This window comes from Pelobates fuscus, chromosome 2 (assembly GCF_036172605.1).
Source record: "Pelobates fuscus isolate aPelFus1 chromosome 2, aPelFus1.pri, whole genome shotgun sequence".
Classification (NCBI taxonomy): domain Eukaryota; kingdom Metazoa; phylum Chordata; class Amphibia; order Anura; family Pelobatidae; genus Pelobates; species Pelobates fuscus.
Genome location: NC_086318.1, coordinates 355,556,168 through 355,581,634, shown reverse-complemented (window position 1 = coordinate 355,581,634; position 25,467 = coordinate 355,556,168). Strand labels below are relative to the sequence as shown.

Genomic DNA, 25,467 nt, shown 5'->3' with positions numbered 1-25,467 from the left:
TCTGGAGACCAGTTTTAAGCCAGAATTTCACTTTTTATTTTAACTTTTCAGCTTTTTTTTCATCATTTTTTTATCCTGACTTCTTTTGATTTATTGTATGCTTCAATGCAATGGAAGAAATAAAGAATTGGAGACCTATATTACGTCTTCCAACAGAACGTAACGTTTGATTGAATTTCTGGGAAAAAAAGATTTTCTGGATCAAGGCAGTGAATTGCCGCTTGAGACAATCAGACCAAACCTTAGGAATAGCTGGGTGGTCGCTAGCACTTACTAATGAACACCATGGAATTTTGAAAAAGCCACCACAAATGTTCTTTCAGCCCTGTTGAGTGTGGATGAAGAGAAGACAGGTGCTAGGCAAGGGTCATTCATATCGATGGAGTCATGAAATGTGTGACTTTGGGGACGAACGTAGACCAGCGGATTGTGTACTCTGCCTAATGGCTGCTGTAGTAGAATCTTGGCAAAACTGTTTCCAAAGAGAGAAAAAAAATTGTACAAGGTTTGCTGCAAGATATGGTTGCCCTCACTCTCTGTTATAGGTTTGGAACCATTCCAAGATGCCATATAAGAAGACCGAGGAATTATTTGGGGTTTAAGCTTCCCTGTAGGAGGAAGCGGGCCTAATTAGAATATTGCCTCCCATAATCCTTTGCAATGGCTTATGGTCATGAACTTTTTCTCACCGCTGTCTTAAAGTGTCCTTACGTGGTAGCTCTTAAAAGCTGGCCCACTTGAACAGCTAGCTTTGCGCAGTGGCAGTATCGTAGCCCATGAGGTCAATCCGAGACGTGATTATTGCTAATTGAAAACTTTACCCAATACCCTGCCATGATGACTTGAAATACAGTCAGCATTGGCAATTTTTGAAAGGCTCTAAGGAGACTGAAAGATTGGTTTAATAAAAGTTTATGGCGCCCCATGTCTAGGGCGTGTCTTACGTGACTCCCGTTTCTTCCTGAGCTCTGTTGCACCATTCCTTCCGCTGGCTTCTTAGCATTTCCCTTTTACCTTTCTCTCCCACTGAATTCACTTGTTTCCGGCAGCACACTATTCTCACTACATGCTACGAATTCCCATCCTTCGGCTCATTGGCCTAGCATTTGCCTTTATGCAAATTGCTCCTTCGCACCCTGAATCCAGCTCAATTATTCACACCTAACCACCTGAAGGCACTAAAATTACTGGTAGCTAAGGAAAACAACGATCAGCCACGAGGTTTGGTAATCTTTTGTAGCCTTCTATCATTTGGATTATTTATTTGCTTTTTTTTTTTTTTAACTTGCTTTATTATTTCACCACAGCCTAAAGGAAAGGCTTCCCAGCGGGCGTGCCTTTGAATGTACCCGTCATGTTATACTTACCTGGCAGGGGAGCAATAGCCATGATCCCTAAGGTGGCTCTCCCAGAGTGAGGCTGGTTCATTGCACTCCGTACCAGTTGACCTCTGCGATTTCCTCAAATGTGGGAAACTCGACTGCATAATTTATGGTAGTGGGGGACTGCGTTCGCGCTTTCCCCTGTGTTTGCTTGTTTGACAAAAATAGAGAACTTCACCAATTCTGACGAAGGATAATTTCAGCCACGGCACCCGTCTTCTTTGGCTCTTACTTTCCGCATCAAGCAGGCAGCGACAATCATTTCCTAGGCTTGATCATTTTTATTATCTATGTTTTCTGGAGACCAGTTTTAAGCCAGAATTTCACTTTTTATTTTAACTTTTCAGCTTTTTTTTCATCATTTTTTTATCCTGACTTCTTTTGATTTATTGTATGCTTCAATGCAATGGAAGAAATAAAGAATTGGAGACCTATATTACGTCTTCCAACAGAACGTAACGTTTGATTGAATTTCTGGGAAATAAAGATTTTCTGGATCAAGGCAGTGAATTGCCGCTTGAGACAATCAGACCAAACCTTAGGAATAGCTGGGTGGTCGCTAGCACTTACTAATGAACACCATGGAATTTTGAAAAAGCCACCACAAATGTTCTTTCAGCCCTGTTGAGTGTGGATGAAGAGAAGACAGGTGCTAGGCAAGGGTCATTCCTATCGATGGAGTCATGAAATGTGTGACTTTGGGGACGAACGTAGACCAGCGGATTGTGTACTCTGCCTAATGGCTGCTGTAGTAGAATCTTGGCAAAACCGTTTCCAAAGAGAGAAAAAAAATTGTACAAGGTTTGCTGCAAGATATGGTTGCCCTCACTCTCTGTTATAGGTTTGGAACCATTCCAAGATGCCATATAAGAAGACCGAGGAATTTGTTGGGGTTTAAGCTTCCCTGTAGGAGGAAGCGGGCCTAATTAGAATATTGCCTCCCACAATCCTTTGCAATGGCTTATGGTCATGAACTTTTTCTCACCGCTGTCTTAAAGTGTCCTTACGTGGTAGCTCTTAAAAGCTGGCCCACTTGAACAGTTATCTTTGCGCAGTGGCAGTATCGTAGCCCATGAGGTCAATCCGAGGCGTGATTATTGCTAATTGAAAACTTTACCCAATACCCCGCCATGATGACTTGAAATACAGTCAGCATTGGCAATTTTTGACAGGCTCTAAGGAGACTGAAAGATTGGTTTAAAAAAAGTTTATGGCGCCCCATGTCTAGGGCATGTCTTACATGACTCCCGTTTCTTCCTGAGCTCTATTGCACCATTCCTTCCGCTGGCTTCCTTGCATTTCCCTTTTACCTTTCTCTCCCACTGAATCCACTTGTTTCCGGCAGCACACTATTCTCACTACATGCTACGAATTCCCATCCTTCGGCTCATTGGCCTAGCATTTGCCTTTATGCAAATTGCTCCTTCGCACCCTGAATCCAGCTCAATTATTCACACCTAACCACCTGAAGGCACTAAAATTACTGGTAGCTAAGGAAAACAACGATCAGCCACGAGGTTTGGTAATCTTTTGTAGCCTTCTATCATTTGGATTATTTATTTGCTCTTCTTTTTTTTTTTTTTTTAACTTGCTTTATTATTTCACCACAGCCTAAAGGAAAGGCTTCCCAGCGGGCGTGCCTTTGAATGTACCCGTCATGTCATACTTACCTGGCAGGGGAGCAATAGCCATGATCCCTAAGGTGGCTCTCCCAGAGTGAGGCTGGTTCATTGCACTCCGTACCAGTTGACCTCTGCGATTTCCTCAAATGTGGGAAACTCGACTGCATAATTTATGGTAGTGGGGGACTGCGTTCGCGCTTTCCCCTGTGTTTGCTTGTTTGACAAAAATAGAGAACTTCACCAATTCTGACGAAGGATAATTTCAGCCACGGCACCCGTCTTCTTTGGCTCTTACTTTCCGCATCAAGCAGGCAGCGACAATCATTTCCTAGGCTTGATCATTTTTATTATCTTTGTTTTCTGGAGACCAGTTTTAAGCCAGAAATTCACTTTTTATTTTAACTTTTCAGCTTTTTTTTCATCATTTTTTTATCCTGACTTCTTTTGATTTATTGTATGCTTCAATGCAATGGAAGAAATAAAGAATTGGAGACCTATATTACGTCTTCCAACAGAACATAACGTTTGATTGAATTTCTGGGAAAAAAAGATTTTCTGGATCAAGGCAGTGAATTGCCGCTTGAGACAATCAGACCAAACCTTAGGAATAGCTGGGTGGTCGCTAGCACTTACTAATGAACACCATGGAATTTTGAAATAGCCACCACAAATGTTCTTTCAGGCATGTTGAGTGTGGATGAAGAGAAGACAGGTGCTAGGCAAGGGTCATTCCTATCGATGGAGTCATGAAATGTGTGACTTTGGGGACGAACGTAGACCAGCGATTGTGTACTCTGCCTAATGGCTGCTGTAGTAGAATCTTGGCAAAACTGTTTCCAAAGAGAGAAAAAAAATTGTACAAGGTTTGCTGCAAGATATGGTTGCCCTCACTCTCTGTTATAGGTTTGGAACCATTCCAAGATGCCATATAAGAAGACCGAGGAATTTGTTGGGGTTTAAGCTTCCCTGTAGGAGGAAGCGGGCCTAATTAGAATATTGCCTCCCACAATCCTTTGCAATGGCTTATGGTCATGAACTTTTTCTCACCGCTGTCTTAAAGTGTCCTTACGTGGTAGCTCTTAAAAGCTGGCCCACTTGAACAGTTAACTTTGCGCAGTGGCAGTATCGTAGCCCATGAGGTCAATCCGAGGCGTGATTATTGCTAATTGAAAACTTTACCCAATACCCCGCCATGATGACTTGAAATACAGTCAGCATTGGCAATTTTTGACAGGCTCTAAGGAGACTGAAAGATTGGTTTAAAAAAAGTTTATGGCGCCCCATGTCTAGGGCGTGTCTTACGTGACTCCCGTTTCTTCCTGAGCTCTGTTGCACCATTCCTTCCGCTGGCTTCTTAGCATTTCCCTTTTACCTTTCTCTCCCACTGAATCCACTTGTTTCCGGCAGCACACTATTCTCACTCCATGCTACGAATTCCCATCCTTCGGCTCATTGGCCTAGCATTTGCCTTTATGCAAATTGCTCCTTCGCACCCTGAATCCAGCTCAATTATTCACACCTAACCACCTGAAGGCACTAAAATTACTGGTAGCTAAGGAAAACAACAATCAGCCACGAGGTTTGGTAATCTTTTGTAGCCTTCTATCATTTGGATTATTTATTTGCTTTTTTTTTTTTTTAACTTGCTTTATTATTTCACCACAGCCTAAAGGAAAGGCTTCCCAGCAGGCGTGCCTTTGAATGTACCCGTCATGTCATACTTACCTGGCAGGGGAGCAATAGCCATGATCCCTAAGGTGGCTCTCCCAGAGTGAGGCTGGTTCATTGCACTCCGTACCAGTTGACCTCTGCGATTTCCTCAAATGTGGGAAACTCGACTGCATAATTTATGGTAGTGGGGGACTGCGTTCGCGCTTTCCCCTGCGTTTGCTTGTTTGACAAAAATAGAGAACTTCACCAATTCTGATGAAGGACAATTTCAGCCACGGCACCCGTCTTCTTTGGCTCTTACTTTCCACATCAAGCAGGCAGCGACAATCATTTCCTAGGCTTGATCATTTTTATTATCTATGTTTTCTGGAGACCAGTTTTAAGCCAGAATTTCACTTTTTATTTTAACTTTTCAGCTTTTTTTTCATCATTTTTTTATCCTGACTTCTTTTGATTTATTGTATGCTTCAATGCAATGGAAGAAATAAAGAATTGGAGACCTATATTACGTCTTCCAACAGAACGTAACGTTTGATTGAATTTCTGGGAAAAAAAGATTTTCTGGATCAAGGCAGTGAATTGCCGCTTGAGACAATCAGACCAAACCTTAGGAATAGCTGGGTGGTCGCTAGCACTTACTAATGAACACCATGGAATTTTGAAAAAGCCACCACAAATGTTCTTTCAGCCCTGTTGAGTGTGGATGAAGAGAAGACAGGTGCTAGGCAAGGGTCATTCATATCGATGGAGTCATGAAATGTGTGACTTTGGGGACGAACGTAGACCAGCGGATTGTGTACTCTGCCTAATGGCTGCTGTAGTAGAATCTTGGCAAAACTGTTTCCAAAGAGAGAAAAAAAATTGTACAAGGTTTGCTGCAAGATATGGTTGCCCTCACTCTCTGTTATAGGTTTGGAACCATTCCAAGATGCCATATAAGAAGACCGAGGAATTATTTGGGGTTTAAGCTTCCCTGTAGGAGGAAGCGGGCCTAATTAGAATATTGCCTCCCATAATCCTTTGCAATGGCTTATGGTCATGAACTTTTTCTCACCGCTGTCTTAAAGTGTCCTTACGTGGTAGCTCTTAAAAGCTGGCCCACTTGAACAGCTAGCTTTGCGCAGTGGCAGTATCGTAGCCCATGAGGTCAATCCGAGACGTGATTATTGCTAATTGAAAACTTTACCCAATACCCTGCCATGATGACTTGAAATACAGTCAGCATTGGCAATTTTTGAAAGGCTCTAAGGAGACTGAAAGATTGGTTTAATAAAAGTTTATGGCGCCCCATGTCTAGGGCGTGTCTTACGTGACTCCCGTTTCTTCCTGAGCTCTGTTGCACCATTCCTTCCGCTGGCTTCTTAGCATTTCCCTTTTACCTTTCTCTCCCACTGAATTCACTTGTTTCCGGCAGCACACTATTCTCACTACATGCTACGAATTCCCATCCTTCGGCTCATTGGCCTAGCATTTGCCTTTATGCAAATTGCTCCTTCGCACCCTGAATCCAGCTCAATTATTCACACCTAACCACCTGAAGGCACTAAAATTACTGGTAGCTAAGGAAAACAACGATCAGCCACGAGGTTTGGTAATCTTTTGTAGCCTTCTATCATTTGGATTATTTATTTGCTTTTTTTTTTTTTTTAAACTTACTTTATTATTTCACCACAGCCTAAAGGAAAGGCTTCCCAGCGGGCGTGCCTTTGAATGTACCCGTCATGTCATACTTACCTGGCAGGGGAGCAATAGCCATGATCCCTAAGGTGGCTCTCCCAGAGTGAGGCTGGTTCATTGTACTCCGTACCAGTTGACCTCTGCGATTTCCTCAAATGTGGGAAACTCGACTGCATAATTTATGGTAGTGGGGGACTGCGTTAGCGCTTTCCCCTGTGTTTGCTTGTTTGACAAAAATAGAGAACTTCACCAATTCTGACGAAGGATAATTTCAGCCACGGCACCCGTCTTCTTTGGCTCTTACTTTCCGCATCAAGCAGGCAGCGACAATCATTTCCTAGGCTTGATCATTTTTATTATCTATGTTTTCTGGAGACCAGTTTTAAGCCAGAATTTCACTTTTTATTTTAACTTTTCAGCTTTTTTTTCATCATTTTTTTATCCTGACTTCTTTTGATTTATTGTATGCTTCAATGCAATGGAAGAAATAAAGAATTGGAGACCTATATTACGTCTTCCAACAGAACGTAACGTTTGATTGAATTTCTGGGAAATAAAGATTTTCTGGATCAAGGCAGTGAATTGCCGCTTGAGACAATCAGACCAAACCTTAGGAATAGCTGGGTGGTCGCTAGCACTTACTAATGAACACCATGGAATTTTGAAAAAGCCACCACAAATGTTCTTTCAGCCCTGTTGAGTGTGGATGAAGAGAAGACAGGTGCTAGGCAAGGGTCATTCCTATCGATGGAGTCATGAAATGTGTGACTTTGGGGACGAACGTAGACCAGCGGATTGTGTACTCTGCCTAATGGCTGCTGTAGTAGAATCTTGGCAAAACCGTTTCCAAAGAGAGAAAAAAAATTGTACAAGGTTTGCTGCAAGATATGGTTGCCCTCACTCTCTGTTATAGGTTTGGAACCATTCCAAGATGCCATATAAGAAGACCGAGGAATTTGTTGGGGTTTAAGCTTCCCTGTAGGAGGAAGCGGGCCTAATTAGAATATTGCCTCCCACAATCCTTTGCAATGGCTTATGGTCATGAACTTTTTCTCACCGCTGTCTTAAAGTGTCCTTACGTGGTAGCTCTTAAAAGCTGGCCCACTTGAACAGTTATCTTTGCGCAGTGGCAGTATCGTAGCCCATGAGGTCAATCCGAGGCGTGATTATTGCTAATTGAAAACTTTACCCAATACCCCGCCATGATGACTTGAAATACAGTCAGCATTGGCAATTTTTGACAGGCTCTAAGGAGACTGAAAGATTGGTTTAAAAAAAGTTTATGGCGCCCCATGTCTAGGGCATGTCTTACATGACTCCCGTTTCTTCCTGAGCTCTATTGCACCATTCCTTCCGCTGGCTTCCTTGCATTTCCCTTTTACCTTTCTCTCCCACTGAATCCACTTGTTTCCGGCAGCACACTATTCTCACTACATGCTACGAATTCCCATCCTTCGGCTCATTGGCCTAGCATTTGCCTTTATGCAAATTGCTCCTTCGCACCCTGAATCCAGCTCAATTATTCACACCTAACCACCTGAAGGCACTAAAATTACTGGTAGCTAAGGAAAACAACGATCAGCCACGAGGTTTGGTAATCTTTTGTAGCCTTCTATCATTTGGATTATTTATTTGCTCTTCTTTTTTTTTTTTTTTTAACTTGCTTTATTATTTCACCACAGCCTAAAGGAAAGGCTTCCCAGCAGGCGTGCCTTTGAATGTACCCGTCATGTCATACTTACCTGGCAGGGGAGCAATAGCCATGATCCCTAAGGTGGCTCTCCCAGAGTGAGGCTGGTTCATTGCACTCCGTACCAGTTGACCTCTGCGATTTCCTCAAATGTGGGAAACTCGACTGCATAATTTATGGTAGTGGGGGACTGCGTTCGCGCTTTCCCCTGCGTTTGCTTGTTTGACAAAAATAGAGAACTTCACCAATTCTGATGAAGGACAATTTCAGCCACGGCACCCGTCTTCTTTGGCTCTTACTTTCCACATCAAGCAGGCAGCGACAATCATTTCCTAGGCTTGATCATTTTTATTATCTATGTTTTCTGGAGACCAGTTTTAAGCCAGAATTTCACTTTTTATTTTAACTTTTCAGCTTTTTTTTCATCATTTTTTTATCCTGACTTCTTTTGATTTATTGTATGCTTCAATGCAATGGAAGAAATAAAGAATTGGAGACCTATATTACGTCTTCCAACAGAACGTAACGTTTGATTGAATTTCTGGGAAAAAAAGATTTTCTGGATCAAGGCAGTGAATTGCCGCTTGAGACAATCAGACCAAACCTTAGGAATAGCTGGGTGGTCGCTAGCACTTACTAATGAACACCATGGAATTTTGAAAAAGCCACCACAAATGTTCTTTCAGCCCTGTTGAGTGTGGATGAAGAGAAGACAGGTGCTAGGCAAGGGTCATTCATATCGATGGAGTCATGAAATGTGTGACTTTGGGGACGAACGTAGACCAGCGGATTGTGTACTCTGCCTAATGGCTGCTGTAGTAGAATCTTGGCAAAACTGTTTCCAAAGAGAGAAAAAAAATTGTACAAGGTTTGCTGCAAGATATGGTTGCCCTCACTCTCTGTTATAGGTTTGGAACCATTCCAAGATGCCATATAAGAAGACCGAGGAATTATTTGGGGTTTAAGCTTCCCTGTAGGAGGAAGCGGGCCTAATTAGAATATTGCCTCCCATAATCCTTTGCAATGGCTTATGGTCATGAACTTTTTCTCACCGCTGTCTTAAAGTGTCCTTACGTGGTAGCTCTTAAAAGCTGGCCCACTTGAACAGCTAGCTTTGCGCAGTGGCAGTATCGTAGCCCATGAGGTCAATCCGAGACGTGATTATTGCTAATTGAAAACTTTACCCAATACCCTGCCATGATGACTTGAAATACAGTCAGCATTGGCAATTTTTGAAAGGCTCTAAGGAGACTGAAAGATTGGTTTAATAAAAGTTTATGGCGCCCCATGTCTAGGGCGTGTCTTACGTGACTCCCGTTTCTTCCTGAGCTCTGTTGCACCATTCCTTCCGCTGGCTTCTTAGCATTTCCCTTTTACCTTTCTCTCCCACTGAATTCACTTGTTTCCGGCAGCACACTATTCTCACTACATGCTACGAATTCCCATCCTTCGGCTCATTGGCCTAGCATTTGCCTTTATGCAAATTGCTCCTTCGCACCCTGAATCCAGCTCAATTATTCACACCTAACCACCTGAAGGCACTAAAATTACTGGTAGCTAAGGAAAACAACGATCAGCCACGAGGTTTGGTAATCTTTTGTAGCCTTCTATCATTTGGATTATTTATTTGCTTTTTTTTTTTTTTTAAACTTACTTTATTATTTCACCACAGCCTAAAGGAAAGGCTTCCCAGCGGGCGTGCCTTTGAATGTACCCGTCATGTCATACTTACCTGGCAGGGGAGCAATAGCCATGATCCCTAAGGTGGCTCTCCCAGAGTGAGGCTGGTTCATTGTACTCCGTACCAGTTGACCTCTGCGATTTCCTCAAATGTGGGAAACTCGACTGCATAATTTATGGTAGTGGGGGACTGCGTTCGCGCTTTCCCCTGTGTTTGCTTGTTTGACAAAAATAGAGAACTTCACCAATTCTGACGAAGGATAATTTCAGCCACGGCACCCGTCTTCTTTGGCTCTTACTTTCCGCATCAAGCAGGCAGCGACAATCATTTCCTAGGCTTGATCATTTTTATTATCTATGTTTTCTGGAGACCAGTTTTAAGCCAGAATTTCACTTTTTATTTTAACTTTTCAGCTTTTTTTTCATCATTTTTTTATCCTGACTTCTTTTGATTTATTGTATGCTTCAATGCAATGGAAGAAATAAAGAATTGGAGACCTATATTACGTCTTCCAACAGAACGTAACGTTTGATTGAATTTCTGGGAAATAAAGATTTTCTGGATCAAGGCAGTGAATTGCCGCTTGAGACAATCAGACCAAACCTTAGGAATAGCTGGGTGGTCGCTAGCACTTACTAATGAACACCATGGAATTTTGAAAAAGCCACCACAAATGTTCTTTCAGCCCTGTTGAGTGTGGATGAAGAGAAGACAGGTGCTAGGCAAGGGTCATTCCTATCGATGGAGTCATGAAATGTGTGACTTTGGGGACGAACGTAGACCAGCGGATTGTGTACTCTGCCTAATGGCTGCTGTAGTAGAATCTTGGCAAAACCGTTTCCAAAGAGAGAAAAAAAATTGTACAAGGTTTGCTGCAAGATATGGTTGCCCTCACTCTCTGTTATAGGTTTGGAACCATTCCAAGATGCCATATAAGAAGACCGAGGAATTTGTTGGGGTTTAAGCTTCCCTGTAGGAGGAAGCGGGCCTAATTAGAATATTGCCTCCCACAATCCTTTGCAATGGCTTATGGTCATGAACTTTTTCTCACCGCTGTCTTAAAGTGTCCTTACGTGGTAGCTCTTAAAAGCTGGCCCACTTGAACAGTTATCTTTGCGCAGTGGCAGTATCGTAGCCCATGAGGTCAATCCGAGGCGTGATTATTGCTAATTGAAAACTTTACCCAATACCCCGCCATGATGACTTGAAATACAGTCAGCATTGGCAATTTTTGACAGGCTCTAAGGAGACTGAAAGATTGGTTTAAAAAAAGTTTATGGCGCCCCATGTCTAGGGCATGTCTTACATGACTCCCGTTTCTTCCTGAGCTCTATTGCACCATTCCTTCCGCTGGCTTCCTTGCATTTCCCTTTTACCTTTCTCTCCCACTGAATCCACTTGTTTCCGGCAGCACACTATTCTCACTACATGCTACGAATTCCCATCCTTCGGCTCATTGGCCTAGCATTTGCCTTTATGCAAATTGCTCCTTCGCACCCTGAATCCAGCTCAATTATTCACACCTAACCACCTGAAGGCACTAAAATTACTGGTAGCTAAGGAAAACAACGATCAGCCACGAGGTTTGGTAATCTTTTGTAGCCTTCTATCATTTGGATTATTTATTTGCTCTTCTTTTTTTTTTTTTTTTAACTTGCTTTATTATTTCACCACAGCCTAAAGGAAAGGCTTCCCAGCAGGCGTGCCTTTGAATGTACCCGTCATGTCATACTTACCTGGCAGGGGAGCAATAGCCATGATCCCTAAGGTGGCTCTCCCAGAGTGAGGCTGGTTCATTGCACTCTGTACCAGTTGACCTCTGCGATTTCCTCAAATGTGGGAAACTCGACTGCATAATTTATGGTAGTGGGGGACTGCGTTCGCGCTTTCCCCTGTGTTTGCTTGTTTGACAAAAATAGAGAACTTCACCAATTCTGACGAAGGATAATTTCAGCCACGGCACCTGTCTTCTTTGGCTCTTACTTTCCACATCAAGCAGGCAGCGACAATCATTTCCTAGGCTTGATCATTTTTATTATCTATGTTTTCTGGAGACCAGTTTTAAGCCAGAATTTCACTTTTTATTTTAACTTTTCAGCTTTTTTTTCATCATTTTTTTATCCTGACTTCTTTTGATTTATTGTATGCTTCAATGCAATGGAAGAAATAAAGAATTGGAGACCTATATTACGTCTTCCAACAGAACGTAACGTTTGATTGAATTTCTGGGAAAAAAAGATTTTCTGGATCAAGGCAGTGAATTGCCGCTTGAGACAATCAGACCAAACCTTAGGAATAGCTGGGTGGTCGCTAGCACTTACTAATGAACACCATGGAATTTTGAAAAAGCCACCACAAATGTTCTTTCAGCCCTGTTGAGTGTGGATGAAGAGAAGACAGGTGCTAGGCAAGGGTCATTCCTATCGATGGAGTCATGAAATGTGTGACTTTGGGGACGAACGTAGACCAGCGGATTGTGTACTCTGCCTAATGGCTGCTGTAGTAGAATCTTGGCAAAACCGTTTCCAAAGAGAGAAAAAAAATTGTACAAGGTTTGCTGCAAGATATGGTTGCCCTCACTCTCTGTTATAGGTTTGGAACCATTCCAAGATGCCATATAAGAAGACCGAGGAATTTGTTGGGGTTTAAGCTTCCCTGTAGGAGGAAGCGGGCCTAATTAGAATATTGCCTCCCACAATCCTTTGCAATGGCTTATGGTCATGAACTTTTTCTCACCGCTGTCTTAAAGTGTCCTTACGTGGTAGCTCTTAAAAGCTGGCCCACTTGAACAGTTAACTTTGCGCAGTGGCAGTATCGTAGCCCATGAGGTCAATCCGAGGCGTGATTATTGCTAATTGAAAACTTTACCCAATACCCCGCCATGATGACTTGAAATACAGTCAGCATTGGCAATTTTTGACAGGCTCTAAGGAGACTGAAAGATTGGTTTAAAAAAAGTTTATGGCGCCCCATGTCTAGGGCGTGTCTTACGTGACTCCCGTTTCTTCCTGAGCTCTGTTGCACCATTCCTTCCGCTGGCTTCTTAGCATTTCCCTTTTACCTTTCTCTCCCACTGAATCCACTTGTTTCCGGCAGCACACTATTCTCACTCCATGCTACGAATTCCCATCCTTCGGCTCATTGGCCTAGCATTTGCCTTTATGCAAATTGCTCCTTCGCACCCTGAATCCAGCTCAATTATTCACACCTAACCACCTGAAGGCACTAAAATTACTGGTAGCTAAGGAAAACAACGATCAGCCACGAGGTTTGGTAATCTTTTGTAGCCTTCTATCATTTGGATTATTTATTTGCTTTTTTTTTTTTTTTAACTTGCTTTATTATTTCACCACAGCCTAAAGGAAAGGCTTCCCAGCAGGCGTGCCTTTGAATGTACCCGTCATGTCATACTTACCTGGCAGGGGAGCAATAGCCATGATCCCTAAGGTGGCTCTCCCAGAGTGAGGCTGGTTCATTGCACTCCGTACCAGTTGACCTCTGCGATTTCCTCAAATGTGGGAAACTCGACTGCATAATTTATGGTAGTGGGGGACTGCGTTCGCGCTTTCCCCTGCGTTTGCTTGTTTGACAAAAATAGAGAACTTCACCAATTCTGATGAAGGACAATTTCAGCCACGGCACCCTTCTTCTTTGGCTCTTACTTTCCACATCAAGCAGGCAGCGACAATCATTTCCTAGGCTTGATCATTTTTATTATCTATGTTTTCTGGAGACCAGTTTTAAGCCAGAATTTCACTTTTTATTTTAACTTTTCAGCTTTTTTTTCATCATTTTTTTATCCTGACTTCTTTTGATTTATTGTATGCTTCAATGCAATGGAAGAAATAAAGAATTGGAGACCTATATTACGTCTTCCAACAGAACGTAACGTTTGATTGAATTTCTGGATCAAGGCAGTGAATTGCCGCTTGAGACAATCAGACCAAACCTTAGGAATAGCTGGGTGGTCGCTAGCACTTACTAATGAACACCATGGAATTTTGAAAAAGCCACCACAAATGTTCTTTCAGCCCTGTTGAGTGTGGATGAAGAGAAGACAGGTGCTAGGCAAGGGTCATTCCTATCGATGGAGTCATGAAATGTGTGACTTTGGGGACGAACGTAGACCAGCGGATTGTGTACTCTGCCTAATGGCTGCTGTAGTAGAATCTTGGCAAAACTGTTTCCAAAGAGAGAAAAAAAATTGTACAAGGTTTGCTGCAAGATATGGTTGCCCTCACTCTCTGTTATAGGTTTGGAACCATTCCAAGATGCCATATAAGAAGACCGAGGAATTATTTGGGGTTTAAGCTTCCCTGTAGGAGGAAGCGGGCCTAATTAGAATATTGCCTCCCATAATCCTTTGCAATGGCTTATGGTCATGAACTTTTTCTCACCGCTGTCTTAAAGTGTCCTTACGTGGTAGCTCTTAAAAGCTGGCCCACTTGAACAGCTAGCTTTGCGCAGTGGCAGTATCGTAGCCCATGAGGTCAATCCGAGACGTGATTATTGCTAATTGAAAACTTTACCCAATACCCTGCCATGATGACTTGAAATACAGTCAGCATTGGCAATTTTTGAAAGGCTCTAAGGAGACTGAAAGATTGGTTTAATAAAAGTTTATGGCGCCCCATGTCTAGGGCGTGTCTTACGTGACTCCCGTTTCTTCCTGAGCTCTGTTGCACCATTCCTTCCGCTGGCTTCTTAGCATTTCCCTTTTACCTTTCTCTCCCACTGAATTCACTTGTTTCCGGCAGCACACTATTCTCACTACATGCTACGAATTCCCATCCTTCGGCTCATTGGCCTAGCATTTGCCTTTATGCAAATTGCTCCTTCGCACCCTGAATCCAGCTCAATTATTCACACCTAACCACCTGAAGGCACTAAAATTACTGGTAGCTAAGGAAAACAACGATCAGCCACGAGGTTTGGTAATCTTTTGTAGCCTTCTATCATTTGGATTATTTATTTGCTTTTTTTTTTTTTTTAACTTGCTTTATTATTTCACCACAGCCTAAAGGAAAGGCTTCCCAGCGGGCGTGCCTTTGAATGTACCCGTCATGTCATACTTACCTGGCAGGGGAGCAATAGCCATGATCCCTAAGGTGGCTCTCCCAGAGTGAGGCTGGTTCATTGCACTCTGTACCAGTTGACCTCTGCGATTTCCTCAAATGTGGGAAACTCGACTGCATAATTTATGGTAGTGGGGGACTGCGTTCGCGCTTTCCCCTGTGTTTGCTTGTTTGACAAAAATAGAGAACTTCACCAATTCTGACGAAGGATAATTTCAGCCACGGCACCCGTCTTCTTTGGCTCTTACTTTCCGCATCAAGCAGGCAGCGACAATCATTTCCTAGGCTTGATCATTTTTATTATCTATGTTTTCTGGAGACCAGTTTTAAGCCAGAATTTCACTTTTTATTTTAACTTTTCAGCTTTTTTTTCATCATTTTTTTATCCTGACTTCTTTTGATTTATTGTATGCTTCAATGCAATGGAAGAAATAAAGAATTGGAGACCTATATTACGTCTTCCAACAGAACGTAACGTTTGATTGAATTTCTGGGAAATAAAGATTTTCTGGATCAAGGCAGTGAATTGCCGCTTGAGACAATCAGACCAAACCTTAGGAATAGCTGGGTGGTCGCTAGCACTTACTAATGAACACCATGGAATTTTGAAAAAGCCACCACAAATGTTCTTTCAGCCCTGTTGAGTGTGGATGAAGAGAAGACAGGTGCTAGGCAAGGGTCATTCCTATCGATGGAGTCATGAAATGTGTGACTTTGGGGACGAACGTAGACCAGCGGATTGTGTACTCTGCCTAATGGCTGCTGTAGTAGAATCTTGGCAAAACCGTTTCCAAAGAGAGAAAAAAAATTGTACAAGGTTTGCTGCAAGATATGGTTGCCCTCACTCTCTGTTATAGGTTTGGAACCATTCCAAGATGCCATATAAGAAGACCGAGGAATTTGTTGGGGTTTAAGCTTCCCTGTAGGAGGAAGCGGGCCTAATTAGAATATTGCCTCCCACAATCCTTTGCAATGGCTTATGGTCATGAACTTTTTCTCACCGCTGTCTTAAAGTGTCCTTACGTGGTAGCTCTTAAAAGCTGGCCCACTTGAACAGTTATCTTTGCGCAGTGGCAGTATCGTAGCCCATGAGGTCAATCCGAGGCGTGATTATTGCTAATTGAAAACTTTACCCAATACCCCGCCATGATGACTTGAAATACAGTCAGCATTGGCAATTTTTGACAGGCTCTAAGGAGACTGAAAGATTGGTTTAAAAAAAGTTTATGGCGCCCCATGTCTAGGGCATGTCTTACATGACTCCCGTTTCTTCCTGAGCTCTATTGCACCATTCCTTCCGCTGGCTTCCTTGCATTTCCCTTTTACCTTTCTCTCCCACTGAATCCACTTGTTTCCGGCAGCACACTATTCTCACTACATGCTACGAATTCCCATCCTTCGGCTCATTGGCCTAGCATTTGCCTTTATGCAAATTGCTCCTTCGCACCCTGAATCCAGCTCAATTATTCACACCTAACCACCTGAAGGCACTAAAATTACTGGTAGCTAAGGAAAACAACGATCAGCCACGAGGTTTGGTACTCTTTTGTAGCCTTCTATCATTTGGATTATTTATTTGCTCTTCTTTTTTTTTTTTTTTTAACTTGCTTTATTATTTCACCACAGCCTAAAGGAAAGGCTTCCCAGCAGGCGTGCCTTTGAATGTACCCGTCATGTCATACTTACCTGGCAGGGGAGCAATAGCCATGATCCCTAAGGTGGCTCTCCCAGAGTGAGGCTGGTTCATTGCACTCTGTACCAGTTGACCTCTGCGATTTCCTCAAATGTGGGAAACTCGACTGCATAATTTATGGTAGTGGGGGACTGCGTTCGCGCTTTCCCCTGTGTTTGCTTGTTTGACAAAAATAGAGAACTTCACCAATTCTGACGAAGGATAATTTCAGCCACGGCACCTGTCTTCTTTGGCTCTTACTTTCCACATCAAGCAGGCAGCGACAATCATTTCCTAGGCTTGATCATTTTTATTATCTATGTTTTCTGGAGACCAGTTTTAAGCCAGAATTTCACTTTTTATTTTAACTTTTCAGCTTTTTTTTCATCATTTTTTTATCCTGACTTCTTTTGATTTATTGTATGCTTCAATGCAATGGAAGAAATAAAGAATTGGAGACCTATATTACGTCTTCCAACAGAACGTAACGTTTGATTGAATTTCTGGGAAAAAAAGATTTTCTGGATCAAGGCAGTGAATTGCCGCTTGAGACAATCAGACCAAACCTTAGGAATAGCTGGGTGGTCGCTAGCACTTACTAATGAACACCATGGAATTTTGAAAAAGCCACCACAAATGTTCTTTCAGCCCTGTTGAGTGTGGATGAAGAGAAGACAGGTGCTAGGCAAGGGTCATTCCTATCGATGGAGTCATGAAATGTGTGACTTTGGGGACGAACGTAGACCAGCGGATTGTGTACTCTGCCTAATGGCTGCTGTAGTAGAATCTTGGCAAAACCGTTTCCAAAGAGAGAAAAAAAATTGTACAAGGTTTGCTGCAAGATATGGTTGCCCTCACTCTCTGTTATAGGTTTGGAACCATTCCAAGATGCCATATAAGAAGACTGAGGAATTTGTTGGGGTTTAAGCTTCCCTGTAGGAGGAAGCGGGCCTAATTAGAATATTGCCTCCCACAATCCTTTGCAATGGCTTATGGTCATGAACTTTTTCTCACCGCTGTCTTAAAGTGTCCTTACGTGGTAGCTCTTAAAAGCTGGCCCACTTGAACAGTTAACTTTGCGCAGTGGCAGTATCGTAGCCCATGAGGTCAATCCGAGGCGTGATTATTGCTAATTGAAAACTTTACCCAATACCCCGCCATGATGACTTGAAATACAGTCAGCATTGGCAATTTTTGACAGGCTCTAAGGAGACTGAAAGATTGGTTTAATAAAAGTTTATGGTGCCCCATGTCTAGGGCGTGTCTTACGTGACTCCTGTTTCTTCCTGAGCTCTGTTGCACCATTCCTTCCGCTGGCTTCTTAGCATTTCCCTTTTACCTTTCTCTCCCACTGAATTCACTTGTTTCCGGCAGCACACTATTCTCACTCCATGCTACGAATTCCCATCCTTCGGCTCATTGGCCTAGCATTTGCCTTTATGCAAATTGCTCCTTCGCACCCTGAATCCAGCTCAATTATTCACACCTAACCACCTGAAGGCACTAAAATTACTGGTAGCTAAGGAAAACAACGATCAGCCACGAGGTTTGGTAATCTTTTGTAGCCTTCTATCATTTGGATTATTTATTTGCTTTTTTTTTTTTTTTTAACTTGCTTTATTATTTCACCACAGCCTAAAGGAAAGGCTTCCCAGCGGGCGTGCCTTTGAATGTACCCGTCATGTCATACTTACCTGGCAGGGGAGCAATAGCCATGATCCCTAAGGTGGCTCTCCCAGAGTGAGGCTGGTTCATTGCACTCTGTACCAGTTGACCTCTGCGATTTCCTCAAATGTGGGAAACTCGACTGGATAATTTATGGTAGTGGGGGACTGCGTTCGCGCTTTCCCCTGTGTTTGCTTGTTTGACAAAAATAGAGAACTTCACCAATTCTGACGAAGGATAATTTCAGCCACGGCACCCGTCTTCTTTGGCTCTTACTTTCCACATCAAGCAGGCAGCGACAATCATTTCCTAGGCTTGATCATTTTTATTATCTATGTTTTCTGGAGACCAGTTTTAAGCCAGAATTTCACTTTTTATTTTAACTTTTCAGCTTTTTTTTCATCATTTTTTTATCCTGACTTCTTTTGATTTATTGTATGCTTCAATGCAATGGAAGAAATAAAGAATTGGAGACCTATATTACGTCTTCCAACAGAACGTAACGTTTGATTGAATTTCTGGGAAAAAAAGATTTTCTGGATCAAGGCAGTGAATTGCCGCTTGAGACAATCAGACCAAACCTTAGGAATAGCTGGGTGGTCGCTAGCACTTACTAATGAACACCATGGAATTTTGAAAAAGCCACCACAAATGTTCTTTCAGCCCTGTTGAGTGTGGATGAAGAGAAGACAGGTGCTAGGCAAGGGTCATTCCTATCGATGGAGTCATGAAATGTGTGACTTTGGGGACGAACGTAGACCAGCGGATTGTGTACTCTGCCTAATGGCTGCTGTAGTAGAATCTTGGCAAAACCGTTTCCAAAGAGAGAAAAAAAATTGTACAAGGTTTGCTGCAAGATATGGTTGCCCTCACTCTCTGTTATAGGTTTGGAACCATTCCAAGATGCCATATAAGAAGACCGAGGAATTTGTTGGGGTTTAAGCTTCCCTGTAGGAGGAAGCGGGCCTAATTAGAATATTGCCTCCCACAATCCTTTGCAATGGCTTATGGTCATGAACTTTTTCTCACCGCTGTCTTAAAGTGTCCTTACGTGGTAGCTCTTAAAAGCTGGCCCACTTGAACAGCTAGCTTTGCGCAGTGGCAGTATCGTAGCCCATGAGGTCAATCCGAGACGTGATTATTGCTAATTGAAAACTTTACCCAATACCCTGCCATGATGACTTGAAATACAGTCAGCATTGGCAATTTTTGAAAGGCTCTAAGGAGACTGAAAGATTGGTTTAATAAAAGTTTATGGCGCCCCATGTCTAGGGCGTGTCTTACGTGACTCCCGTTTCTTCCTGAGCTCTGTTGCACCATTCCTTCCGCTGGCTTCTTAGCATTTCCCTTTTACCTTTCTCTCCCACTGAATTCACTTGTTTCCGGCAGCACACTATTCTCACTACATGCTACGAATTCCCATCCTTCGGCTCATTGGCCTAGCATTTGCCTTTATGCAAATTGCTCCTTCGCACCCTGAATCCAGCTCAATTATTCACACCTAACCACCTGAAGGCACTAAAATTACTGGTAGCTAAGGAAAACAACGATCAGCCACGAGGTTTGGTAATCTTTTGTAGCCTTCTATCATTTGGATTATTTATTTGCTTTTTTTTTTTTTTTAACTTGCTTTATTATTTCACCACAGCCTAAAGGAAAGGCTTCCCAGCGGGCGTGCCTTTGAATGTACCCGTCATGTCATACTTACCTGGCAGGGGAGCAATAGCCATGATCCCTAAGGTGGCTCTCCCAGAGTGAGGCTGGTTCATTGCACTCCGTACCAGTTGACCTCTGCGATTTCCTCAAATGTGGGAAACTCGACTGCATAATTTATGGTAGTGGGGGACTGCGTTCGCGCTTTCCCCTGTGTTTGCTTGTTTGACAAAAATAGAGAACTTCACCAATTCTGACGAAGGATAATTTCAGCCACGGCACCCGTCTTCTTTGGCTCTTACTTTCCGCATCAAGCAGGCAGCGACAATCATTTCCTAGGCTTGATCATTTTTATTATCTATGTTTTCTGGAGACCAGTTTTAAGCCAGAATTTCACTTTTTATTTTAACTTTTCAGCTTTTTTTTCATCATTTTTTTATCCTGACTTCTTTTGATTTATTGTATGCTTCAATGCAATGGAAGAAATAAAGAATTGGAGACCTATATTACGTCTTCCAACAGAACGTAACGTTTGATTGAATTTCTGGGAAATAAAGATTTTCTGGATCAAGGCAGTGAATTGCCGCTTGAGACAATCAGACCAAACCTTAGGAATAGCTGGGTGGTCGCTAGCACTTACTAATGAACACCATGGAATTTTGAAAAAGCCACCACAAATGTTCTTTCAGCCCTGTTGAGTGTGGATGAAGAGAAGACAGGTGCTAGGCAAGGGTCATTCCTATCGATGGAGTCATGAAATGTGTGACTTTGGGGACGAACGTAGACCAGCGGATTGTGTACTCTGCCTAATGGCTGCTGTAGTAGAATCTTGGCAAAACCGTTTCCAAAGAGAGAAAAAAAATTGTACAAGGTTTGCTGCAAGATATGGTTGCCCTCACTCTCTGTTATAGGTTTGGAACCATTCCAAGATGCCATATAAGAAGACCGAGGAATTTGTTGGGGTTTAAGCTTCCCTGTAGGAGGAAGCGGGCCTAATTAGAATATTGCCTCCCACAATCCTTTGCAATGGCTTATGGTCATGAACTTTTTCTCACCGCTGTCTTAAAGTGTCCTTACGTGGTAGCTCTTAAAAGCTGGCCCACTTGAACAGTTATCTTTGCGCAGTGGCAGTATCGTAGCCCATGAGGTCAATCCGAGGCGTGATTATTGCTAATTGAAAACTTTACCCAATACCCCGCCATGATGACTTGAAATACAGTCAGCATTGGCAATTTTTGACAGGCTCTAAGGAGACTGAAAGATTGGTTTAAAAAAAGTTTATGGCGCCCCATGTCTAGGGCATGTCTTACATGACTCCCGTTTCTTCCTGAGCTCTATTGCACCATTCCTTCCGCTGGCTTCCTTGCATTTCCCTTTTACCTTTCTCTCCCACTGAATCCACTTGTTTCCGGCAGCACACTATTCTCACTACATGCTACGAATTCCCATCCTTCGGCTCATTGGCCTAGCATTTGCCTTTATGCAAATTGCTCCTTCGCACCCTGAATCCAGCTCAATTATTCACACCTAACCACCTGAAGGCACTAAAATTACTGGTAGCTAAGGAAAACAACGATCAGCCACGAGGTTTGGTACTCTTTTGTAGCCTTCTATCATTTGGATTATTTATTTGCTCTTCTTTTTTTTTTTTTTTTAACTTGCTTTATTATTTCACCACAGCCTAAAGGAAAGGCTTCCCAGCAGGCGTGCCTTTGAATGTACCCGTCATGTCATACTTACCTGGCAGGGGAGCAATAGCCATGATCCCTAAGGTGGCTCTCCCAGAGTGAGGCTGGTTCATTGCACTCTGTACCAGTTGACCTCTGCGATTTCCTCAAATGTGGGAAACTCGACTGCATAATTTATGGTAGTGGGGGACTGCGTTCGCGCTTTCCCCTGTGTTTGCTTGTTTGACAAAAATAGAGAACTTCACCAATTCTGACGAAGGATAATTTCAGCCACGGCACCTGTCTTCTTTGGCTCTTACTTTCCACATCAAGCAGGCAGCGACAATCATTTCCTAGGCTTGATCATTTTTATTATCTATGTTTTCTGGAGACCAGTTTTAAGCCAGAATTTCACTTTTTATTTTAACTTTTCAGCTTTTTTTTCATCATTTTTTTATCCTGACTTCTTTTGATTTATTGTATGCTTCAATGCAATGGAAGAAATAAAGAATTGGAGACCTATATTACGTCTTCCAACAGAACGTAACGTTTGATTGAATTTCTGGGAAAAAAAGATTTTCTGGATCAAGGCAGTGAATTGCCGCTTGAGACAATCAGACCAAACCTTAGGAATAGCTGGGTGGTCGCTAGCACTTACTAATGAACACCATGGAATTTTGAAAAAGCCACCACAAATGTTCTTTCAGCCCTGTTGAGTGTGGATGAAGAGAAGACAGGTGCTAGGCAAGGGTCATTCCTATCGATGGAGTCATGAAATGTGTGACTTTGGGGACGAACGTAGACCAGCGGATTGTGTACTCTGCCTAATGGCTGCTGTAGTAGAATCTTGGCAAAACCGTTTCCAAAGAGAGAAAAAAAATTGTACAAGGTTTGCTGCAAGATATGGTTGCCCTCACTCTCTGTTATAGGTTTGGAACCATTCCAAGATGCCATATAAGAAGACTGAGGAATTTGTTGGGGTTTAAGCTTCCCTGTAGGAGGAAGCGGGCCTAATTAGAATATTGCCTCCCACAATCCTTTGCAATGGCTTATGGTCATGAACTTTTTCTCACCGCTGTCTTAAAGTGTCCTTACGTGGTAGCTCTTAAAAGCTGGCCCACTTGAACAGTTAACTTTGCGCAGTGGCAGTATCGTAGCCCATGAGGTCAATCCGAGGCGTGATTATTGCTAATTGAAAACTTTACCCAATACCCCGCCATGATGACTTGAAATACAGTCAGCATTGGCAATTTTTGACAGGCTCTAAGGAGACTGAAAGATTGGTTTAATAAAAGTTTATGGTGCCCCATGTCTAGGGCGTGTCTTACGTGACTCCTGTTTCTTCCTGAGCTCTGTTGCACCATTCCTTCCGCTGGCTTCTTAGCATTTCCCTTTTACCTTTCTCTCCCACTGAATTCACTTGTTTCCGGCAGCACACTATTCTCACTCCATGCTACGAATTCCCATCCTTCGGCTCATTGGCCTAGCATTTGCCTTTATGCAAATTGCTCCTTCGCACCCTGAATCCAGCTCAATTATTCACACCTAACCACCTGAAGGCACTAAAATTACTGGTAGCTAAGGAAAACAACGATCAGCCACGAGGTTTGGTAATCTTTTGTAGCCTTCTATCATTTGGATTATTTATTTGCTTTTTTTTTTTTTTTTAACTTGCTTTATTATTTCACCACAGCCTAAAGGAAAGGCTTCCCAGCGGGCGTGCCTTTGAATGTACCCGTCATGTCATACTTACCTGGCAGGGGAGCAATAGCCATGATCCCTAAGGTGGCTCTCCCAGAGTGAGGCTGGTTCATTGCACTCTGTACCAGTTGACCTCTGCGATTTCCTCAAATGTGGGAAACTCGACTGGATAATTTATGGTAGTGGGGGACTGCGTTCGCGCTTTCCCCTGTGTTTGCTTGTTTGACAAAAATAGAGAACTTCACCAATTCTGACGAAGGATAATTTCAGCCACGGCACCCGTCTTCTTTGGCTCTTACTTTCCACATCAAGCAGGCAGCGACAATCATTTCCTAGGCTTGATCATTTTTATTATCTATGTTTTCTGGAGACCAGTTTTAAGCCAGAATTTCACTTTTTATTTTAACTTTTCAGCTTTTTTTTCATCATTTTTTTATCCTGACTTCTTTTGATTTATTGTATGCTTCAATGCAATGGAAGAAATAAAGAATTGGAGACCTATATTACGTCTTCCAACAGAACGTAACGTTTGATTGAATTTCTGGGAAAAAAAGATTTTCTGGATCAAGGCAGTGAATTGCCGCTTGAGACAATCAGACCAAACCTTAGGAATAGCTGGGTGGTCGCTAGCACTTACTAATGAACACCATGGAATTTTGAAAAAGCCACCACAAATGTTCTTTCAGCCCTGTTGAGTGTGGATGAAGAGAAGACAGGTGCTAGGCAAGGGTCATTCCTATCGATGGAGTCATGAAATGTGTGACTTTGGGGACGAACGTAGACCAGCGGATTGTGTACTCTGCCTAATGGCTGCTGTAGTAGAATCTTGGCAAAACCGTTTCCAAAGAGAGAAAAAAAATTGTACAAGGTTTGCTGCAAGATATGGTTGCCCTCACTCTCTGTTATAGGTTTGGAACCATTCCAAGATGCCATATAAGAAGACCGAGGAATTTGTTGGGGTTTAAGCTTCCCTGTAGGAGGAAGCGGGCCTAATTAGAATATTGCCTCCCACAATCCTTTGCAATGGCTTATGGTCATGAACTTTTTCTCACCGCTGTCTTAAAGTGTCCTTACGTGGTAGCTCTTAAAAGCTGGCCCACTTGAACAGTTAACTTTGCGCAGTGGCAGTATCGTAGCCCATGAGGTCAATCCGAGGCGTGATTATTGCTAATTGAAAACTTTACCCAATACCCCGCCATGATGACTTGAAATACAGTCAGCATTGGCAATTTTTGACAGGCTCTAAGGAGACTGAAAGATTGGTTTAAAAAAAGTTTATGGCGCCCCATGTCTAGGGCGTGTCTTACGTGACTCCCGTTTCTTCCTGAGCTCTGTTGCACCATTCCTTCCGCTGGCTTCTTAGCATTTCCCTTTTACCTTTCTCTCCCACTGAATCCACTTGTTTCCGGCAGCACACTATTCTCACTCCATGCTACGAATTCCCATCCTTCGGCTCATTGGCCTAGCATTTGCCTTTATGCAAATTGCTCCTTCGCACCCTGAATCCAGCTCAATTATTCACACCTAACCACCTGAAGGCACTAAAATTACTGGTAGCTAAGGAAAACAACGATCAGCCACGAGGTTTGGTAATCTTTTGTAGCCTTCTATCATTTGGATTATTTATTTGCTTTTTTTTTTTTTTTAACTTGCTTTATTATTTCACCACAGCCTAAAGGAAAGGCTTCCCAGCAGGCGTGCCTTTGAATGTACCCGTCATGTCATACTTACCTGGCAGGGGAGCAATAGCCATGATCCCTAAGGTGGCTCTCCCAGAGTGAGGCTGGTTCATTGCACTCCGTACCAGTTGACCTCTGCGATTTCCTCAAATGTGGGAAACTCGACTGCATAATTTATGGTAGTGGGGGACTGCGTTCGCGCTTTCCCCTGCGTTTGCTTGTTTGACAAAAATAGAGAACTTCACCAATTCTGATGAAGGACAATTTCAGCCACGGCACCCTTCTTCTTTGGCTCTTACTTTCCACATCAAGCAGGCAGCGACAATCATTTCCTAGGCTTGATCATTTTTATTATCTATGTTTTCTGGAGACCAGTTTTAAGCCAGAATTTCACTTTTTATTTTAACTTTTCAGCTTTTTTTTCATCATTTTTTTATCCTGACTTCTTTTGATTTATTGTATGCTTCAATGCAATGGAAGAAATAAAGAATTGGAGACCTATATTACGTCTTCCAACAGAACGTAACGTTTGATTGAATTTCTGGATCAAGGCAGTGAATTGCCGCTTGAGACAATCAGACCAAACCTTAGGAATAGCTGGGTGGTCGCTAGCACTTACTAATGAACACCAT

The 25,467-nt window shown here is 42.7% G+C and overlaps 30 non-coding genes across 30 annotated transcripts; all 30 read left to right on the top strand.

Moving 5' to 3' along the window:
* Nucleotides 1-747: 747 nt before the first annotated feature.
* LOC134593697 (U4 spliceosomal RNA) lies at nt 748-888 on the top strand. Its single transcript, XR_010090138.1, has one exon. It is a non-coding gene; the product is annotated as a U4 spliceosomal RNA (small nuclear RNA).
* Nucleotides 889-1,359: 471 nt separating this feature from the next.
* Nucleotides 1,360-1,526, top strand: LOC134590140 (U1 spliceosomal RNA). Its single transcript, XR_010087109.1, has one exon. It is a non-coding gene; the product is annotated as a U1 spliceosomal RNA (small nuclear RNA).
* An 899-nt stretch (nt 1,527-2,425) lies between these two features.
* Nucleotides 2,426-2,566, top strand: LOC134591952 (U4 spliceosomal RNA). The gene has a single exon (XR_010088647.1). It is a non-coding gene; the product is annotated as a U4 spliceosomal RNA (small nuclear RNA).
* A 478-nt stretch (nt 2,567-3,044) lies between these two features.
* LOC134590139 (U1 spliceosomal RNA) lies at nt 3,045-3,211 on the top strand. The gene has a single exon (XR_010087108.1). It is a non-coding gene; the product is annotated as a U1 spliceosomal RNA (small nuclear RNA).
* Nucleotides 3,212-4,109: 898 nt separating this feature from the next.
* On the top strand, nt 4,110-4,250 carry LOC134593002 (U4 spliceosomal RNA). Its single transcript, XR_010089547.1, has one exon. It is a non-coding gene; the product is annotated as a U4 spliceosomal RNA (small nuclear RNA).
* Nucleotides 4,251-4,721: 471 nt separating this feature from the next.
* Nucleotides 4,722-4,888, top strand: LOC134590138 (U1 spliceosomal RNA). The gene has a single exon (XR_010087107.1). It is a non-coding gene; the product is annotated as a U1 spliceosomal RNA (small nuclear RNA).
* Nucleotides 4,889-5,787: 899 nt separating this feature from the next.
* Nucleotides 5,788-5,928, top strand: LOC134593696 (U4 spliceosomal RNA). Its single transcript, XR_010090137.1, has one exon. It is a non-coding gene; the product is annotated as a U4 spliceosomal RNA (small nuclear RNA).
* A 473-nt stretch (nt 5,929-6,401) lies between these two features.
* Nucleotides 6,402-6,568, top strand: LOC134590769 (U1 spliceosomal RNA). The gene has a single exon (XR_010087644.1). It is a non-coding gene; the product is annotated as a U1 spliceosomal RNA (small nuclear RNA).
* An 899-nt stretch (nt 6,569-7,467) lies between these two features.
* On the top strand, nt 7,468-7,608 carry LOC134591950 (U4 spliceosomal RNA). Its single transcript, XR_010088646.1, has one exon. It is a non-coding gene; the product is annotated as a U4 spliceosomal RNA (small nuclear RNA).
* Nucleotides 7,609-8,086: 478 nt separating this feature from the next.
* On the top strand, nt 8,087-8,253 carry LOC134590136 (U1 spliceosomal RNA). Its single transcript, XR_010087106.1, has one exon. It is a non-coding gene; the product is annotated as a U1 spliceosomal RNA (small nuclear RNA).
* Nucleotides 8,254-9,152: 899 nt separating this feature from the next.
* On the top strand, nt 9,153-9,293 carry LOC134593695 (U4 spliceosomal RNA). The gene has a single exon (XR_010090136.1). It is a non-coding gene; the product is annotated as a U4 spliceosomal RNA (small nuclear RNA).
* A 473-nt stretch (nt 9,294-9,766) lies between these two features.
* LOC134590447 (U1 spliceosomal RNA) lies at nt 9,767-9,933 on the top strand. Its single transcript, XR_010087369.1, has one exon. It is a non-coding gene; the product is annotated as a U1 spliceosomal RNA (small nuclear RNA).
* An 899-nt stretch (nt 9,934-10,832) lies between these two features.
* LOC134591949 (U4 spliceosomal RNA) lies at nt 10,833-10,973 on the top strand. The gene has a single exon (XR_010088645.1). It is a non-coding gene; the product is annotated as a U4 spliceosomal RNA (small nuclear RNA).
* Nucleotides 10,974-11,451: 478 nt separating this feature from the next.
* Nucleotides 11,452-11,618, top strand: LOC134590248 (U1 spliceosomal RNA). Its single transcript, XR_010087200.1, has one exon. It is a non-coding gene; the product is annotated as a U1 spliceosomal RNA (small nuclear RNA).
* Nucleotides 11,619-12,517: 899 nt separating this feature from the next.
* On the top strand, nt 12,518-12,658 carry LOC134593001 (U4 spliceosomal RNA). The gene has a single exon (XR_010089546.1). It is a non-coding gene; the product is annotated as a U4 spliceosomal RNA (small nuclear RNA).
* A 472-nt stretch (nt 12,659-13,130) lies between these two features.
* On the top strand, nt 13,131-13,297 carry LOC134590135 (U1 spliceosomal RNA). Its single transcript, XR_010087105.1, has one exon. It is a non-coding gene; the product is annotated as a U1 spliceosomal RNA (small nuclear RNA).
* An 881-nt stretch (nt 13,298-14,178) lies between these two features.
* LOC134593694 (U4 spliceosomal RNA) lies at nt 14,179-14,319 on the top strand. The gene has a single exon (XR_010090135.1). It is a non-coding gene; the product is annotated as a U4 spliceosomal RNA (small nuclear RNA).
* A 472-nt stretch (nt 14,320-14,791) lies between these two features.
* LOC134590247 (U1 spliceosomal RNA) lies at nt 14,792-14,958 on the top strand. Its single transcript, XR_010087199.1, has one exon. It is a non-coding gene; the product is annotated as a U1 spliceosomal RNA (small nuclear RNA).
* An 899-nt stretch (nt 14,959-15,857) lies between these two features.
* LOC134591948 (U4 spliceosomal RNA) lies at nt 15,858-15,998 on the top strand. The gene has a single exon (XR_010088644.1). It is a non-coding gene; the product is annotated as a U4 spliceosomal RNA (small nuclear RNA).
* A 478-nt stretch (nt 15,999-16,476) lies between these two features.
* LOC134590246 (U1 spliceosomal RNA) lies at nt 16,477-16,643 on the top strand. The gene has a single exon (XR_010087198.1). It is a non-coding gene; the product is annotated as a U1 spliceosomal RNA (small nuclear RNA).
* Nucleotides 16,644-17,542: 899 nt separating this feature from the next.
* LOC134593000 (U4 spliceosomal RNA) lies at nt 17,543-17,683 on the top strand. The gene has a single exon (XR_010089545.1). It is a non-coding gene; the product is annotated as a U4 spliceosomal RNA (small nuclear RNA).
* A 473-nt stretch (nt 17,684-18,156) lies between these two features.
* On the top strand, nt 18,157-18,323 carry LOC134591232 (U1 spliceosomal RNA). The gene has a single exon (XR_010088039.1). It is a non-coding gene; the product is annotated as a U1 spliceosomal RNA (small nuclear RNA).
* An 899-nt stretch (nt 18,324-19,222) lies between these two features.
* LOC134593692 (U4 spliceosomal RNA) lies at nt 19,223-19,363 on the top strand. Its single transcript, XR_010090134.1, has one exon. It is a non-coding gene; the product is annotated as a U4 spliceosomal RNA (small nuclear RNA).
* Nucleotides 19,364-19,835: 472 nt separating this feature from the next.
* Nucleotides 19,836-20,002, top strand: LOC134590134 (U1 spliceosomal RNA). The gene has a single exon (XR_010087104.1). It is a non-coding gene; the product is annotated as a U1 spliceosomal RNA (small nuclear RNA).
* Nucleotides 20,003-20,901: 899 nt separating this feature from the next.
* On the top strand, nt 20,902-21,042 carry LOC134591947 (U4 spliceosomal RNA). The gene has a single exon (XR_010088643.1). It is a non-coding gene; the product is annotated as a U4 spliceosomal RNA (small nuclear RNA).
* A 478-nt stretch (nt 21,043-21,520) lies between these two features.
* On the top strand, nt 21,521-21,687 carry LOC134590245 (U1 spliceosomal RNA). Its single transcript, XR_010087197.1, has one exon. It is a non-coding gene; the product is annotated as a U1 spliceosomal RNA (small nuclear RNA).
* Nucleotides 21,688-22,586: 899 nt separating this feature from the next.
* On the top strand, nt 22,587-22,727 carry LOC134592999 (U4 spliceosomal RNA). The gene has a single exon (XR_010089544.1). It is a non-coding gene; the product is annotated as a U4 spliceosomal RNA (small nuclear RNA).
* Nucleotides 22,728-23,200: 473 nt separating this feature from the next.
* On the top strand, nt 23,201-23,367 carry LOC134591231 (U1 spliceosomal RNA). Its single transcript, XR_010088038.1, has one exon. It is a non-coding gene; the product is annotated as a U1 spliceosomal RNA (small nuclear RNA).
* Nucleotides 23,368-24,266: 899 nt separating this feature from the next.
* Nucleotides 24,267-24,407, top strand: LOC134592998 (U4 spliceosomal RNA). Its single transcript, XR_010089543.1, has one exon. It is a non-coding gene; the product is annotated as a U4 spliceosomal RNA (small nuclear RNA).
* A 472-nt stretch (nt 24,408-24,879) lies between these two features.
* On the top strand, nt 24,880-25,046 carry LOC134590133 (U1 spliceosomal RNA). Its single transcript, XR_010087103.1, has one exon. It is a non-coding gene; the product is annotated as a U1 spliceosomal RNA (small nuclear RNA).
* The last annotated feature ends 421 nt before the right edge of the window (nt 25,047-25,467 follow it).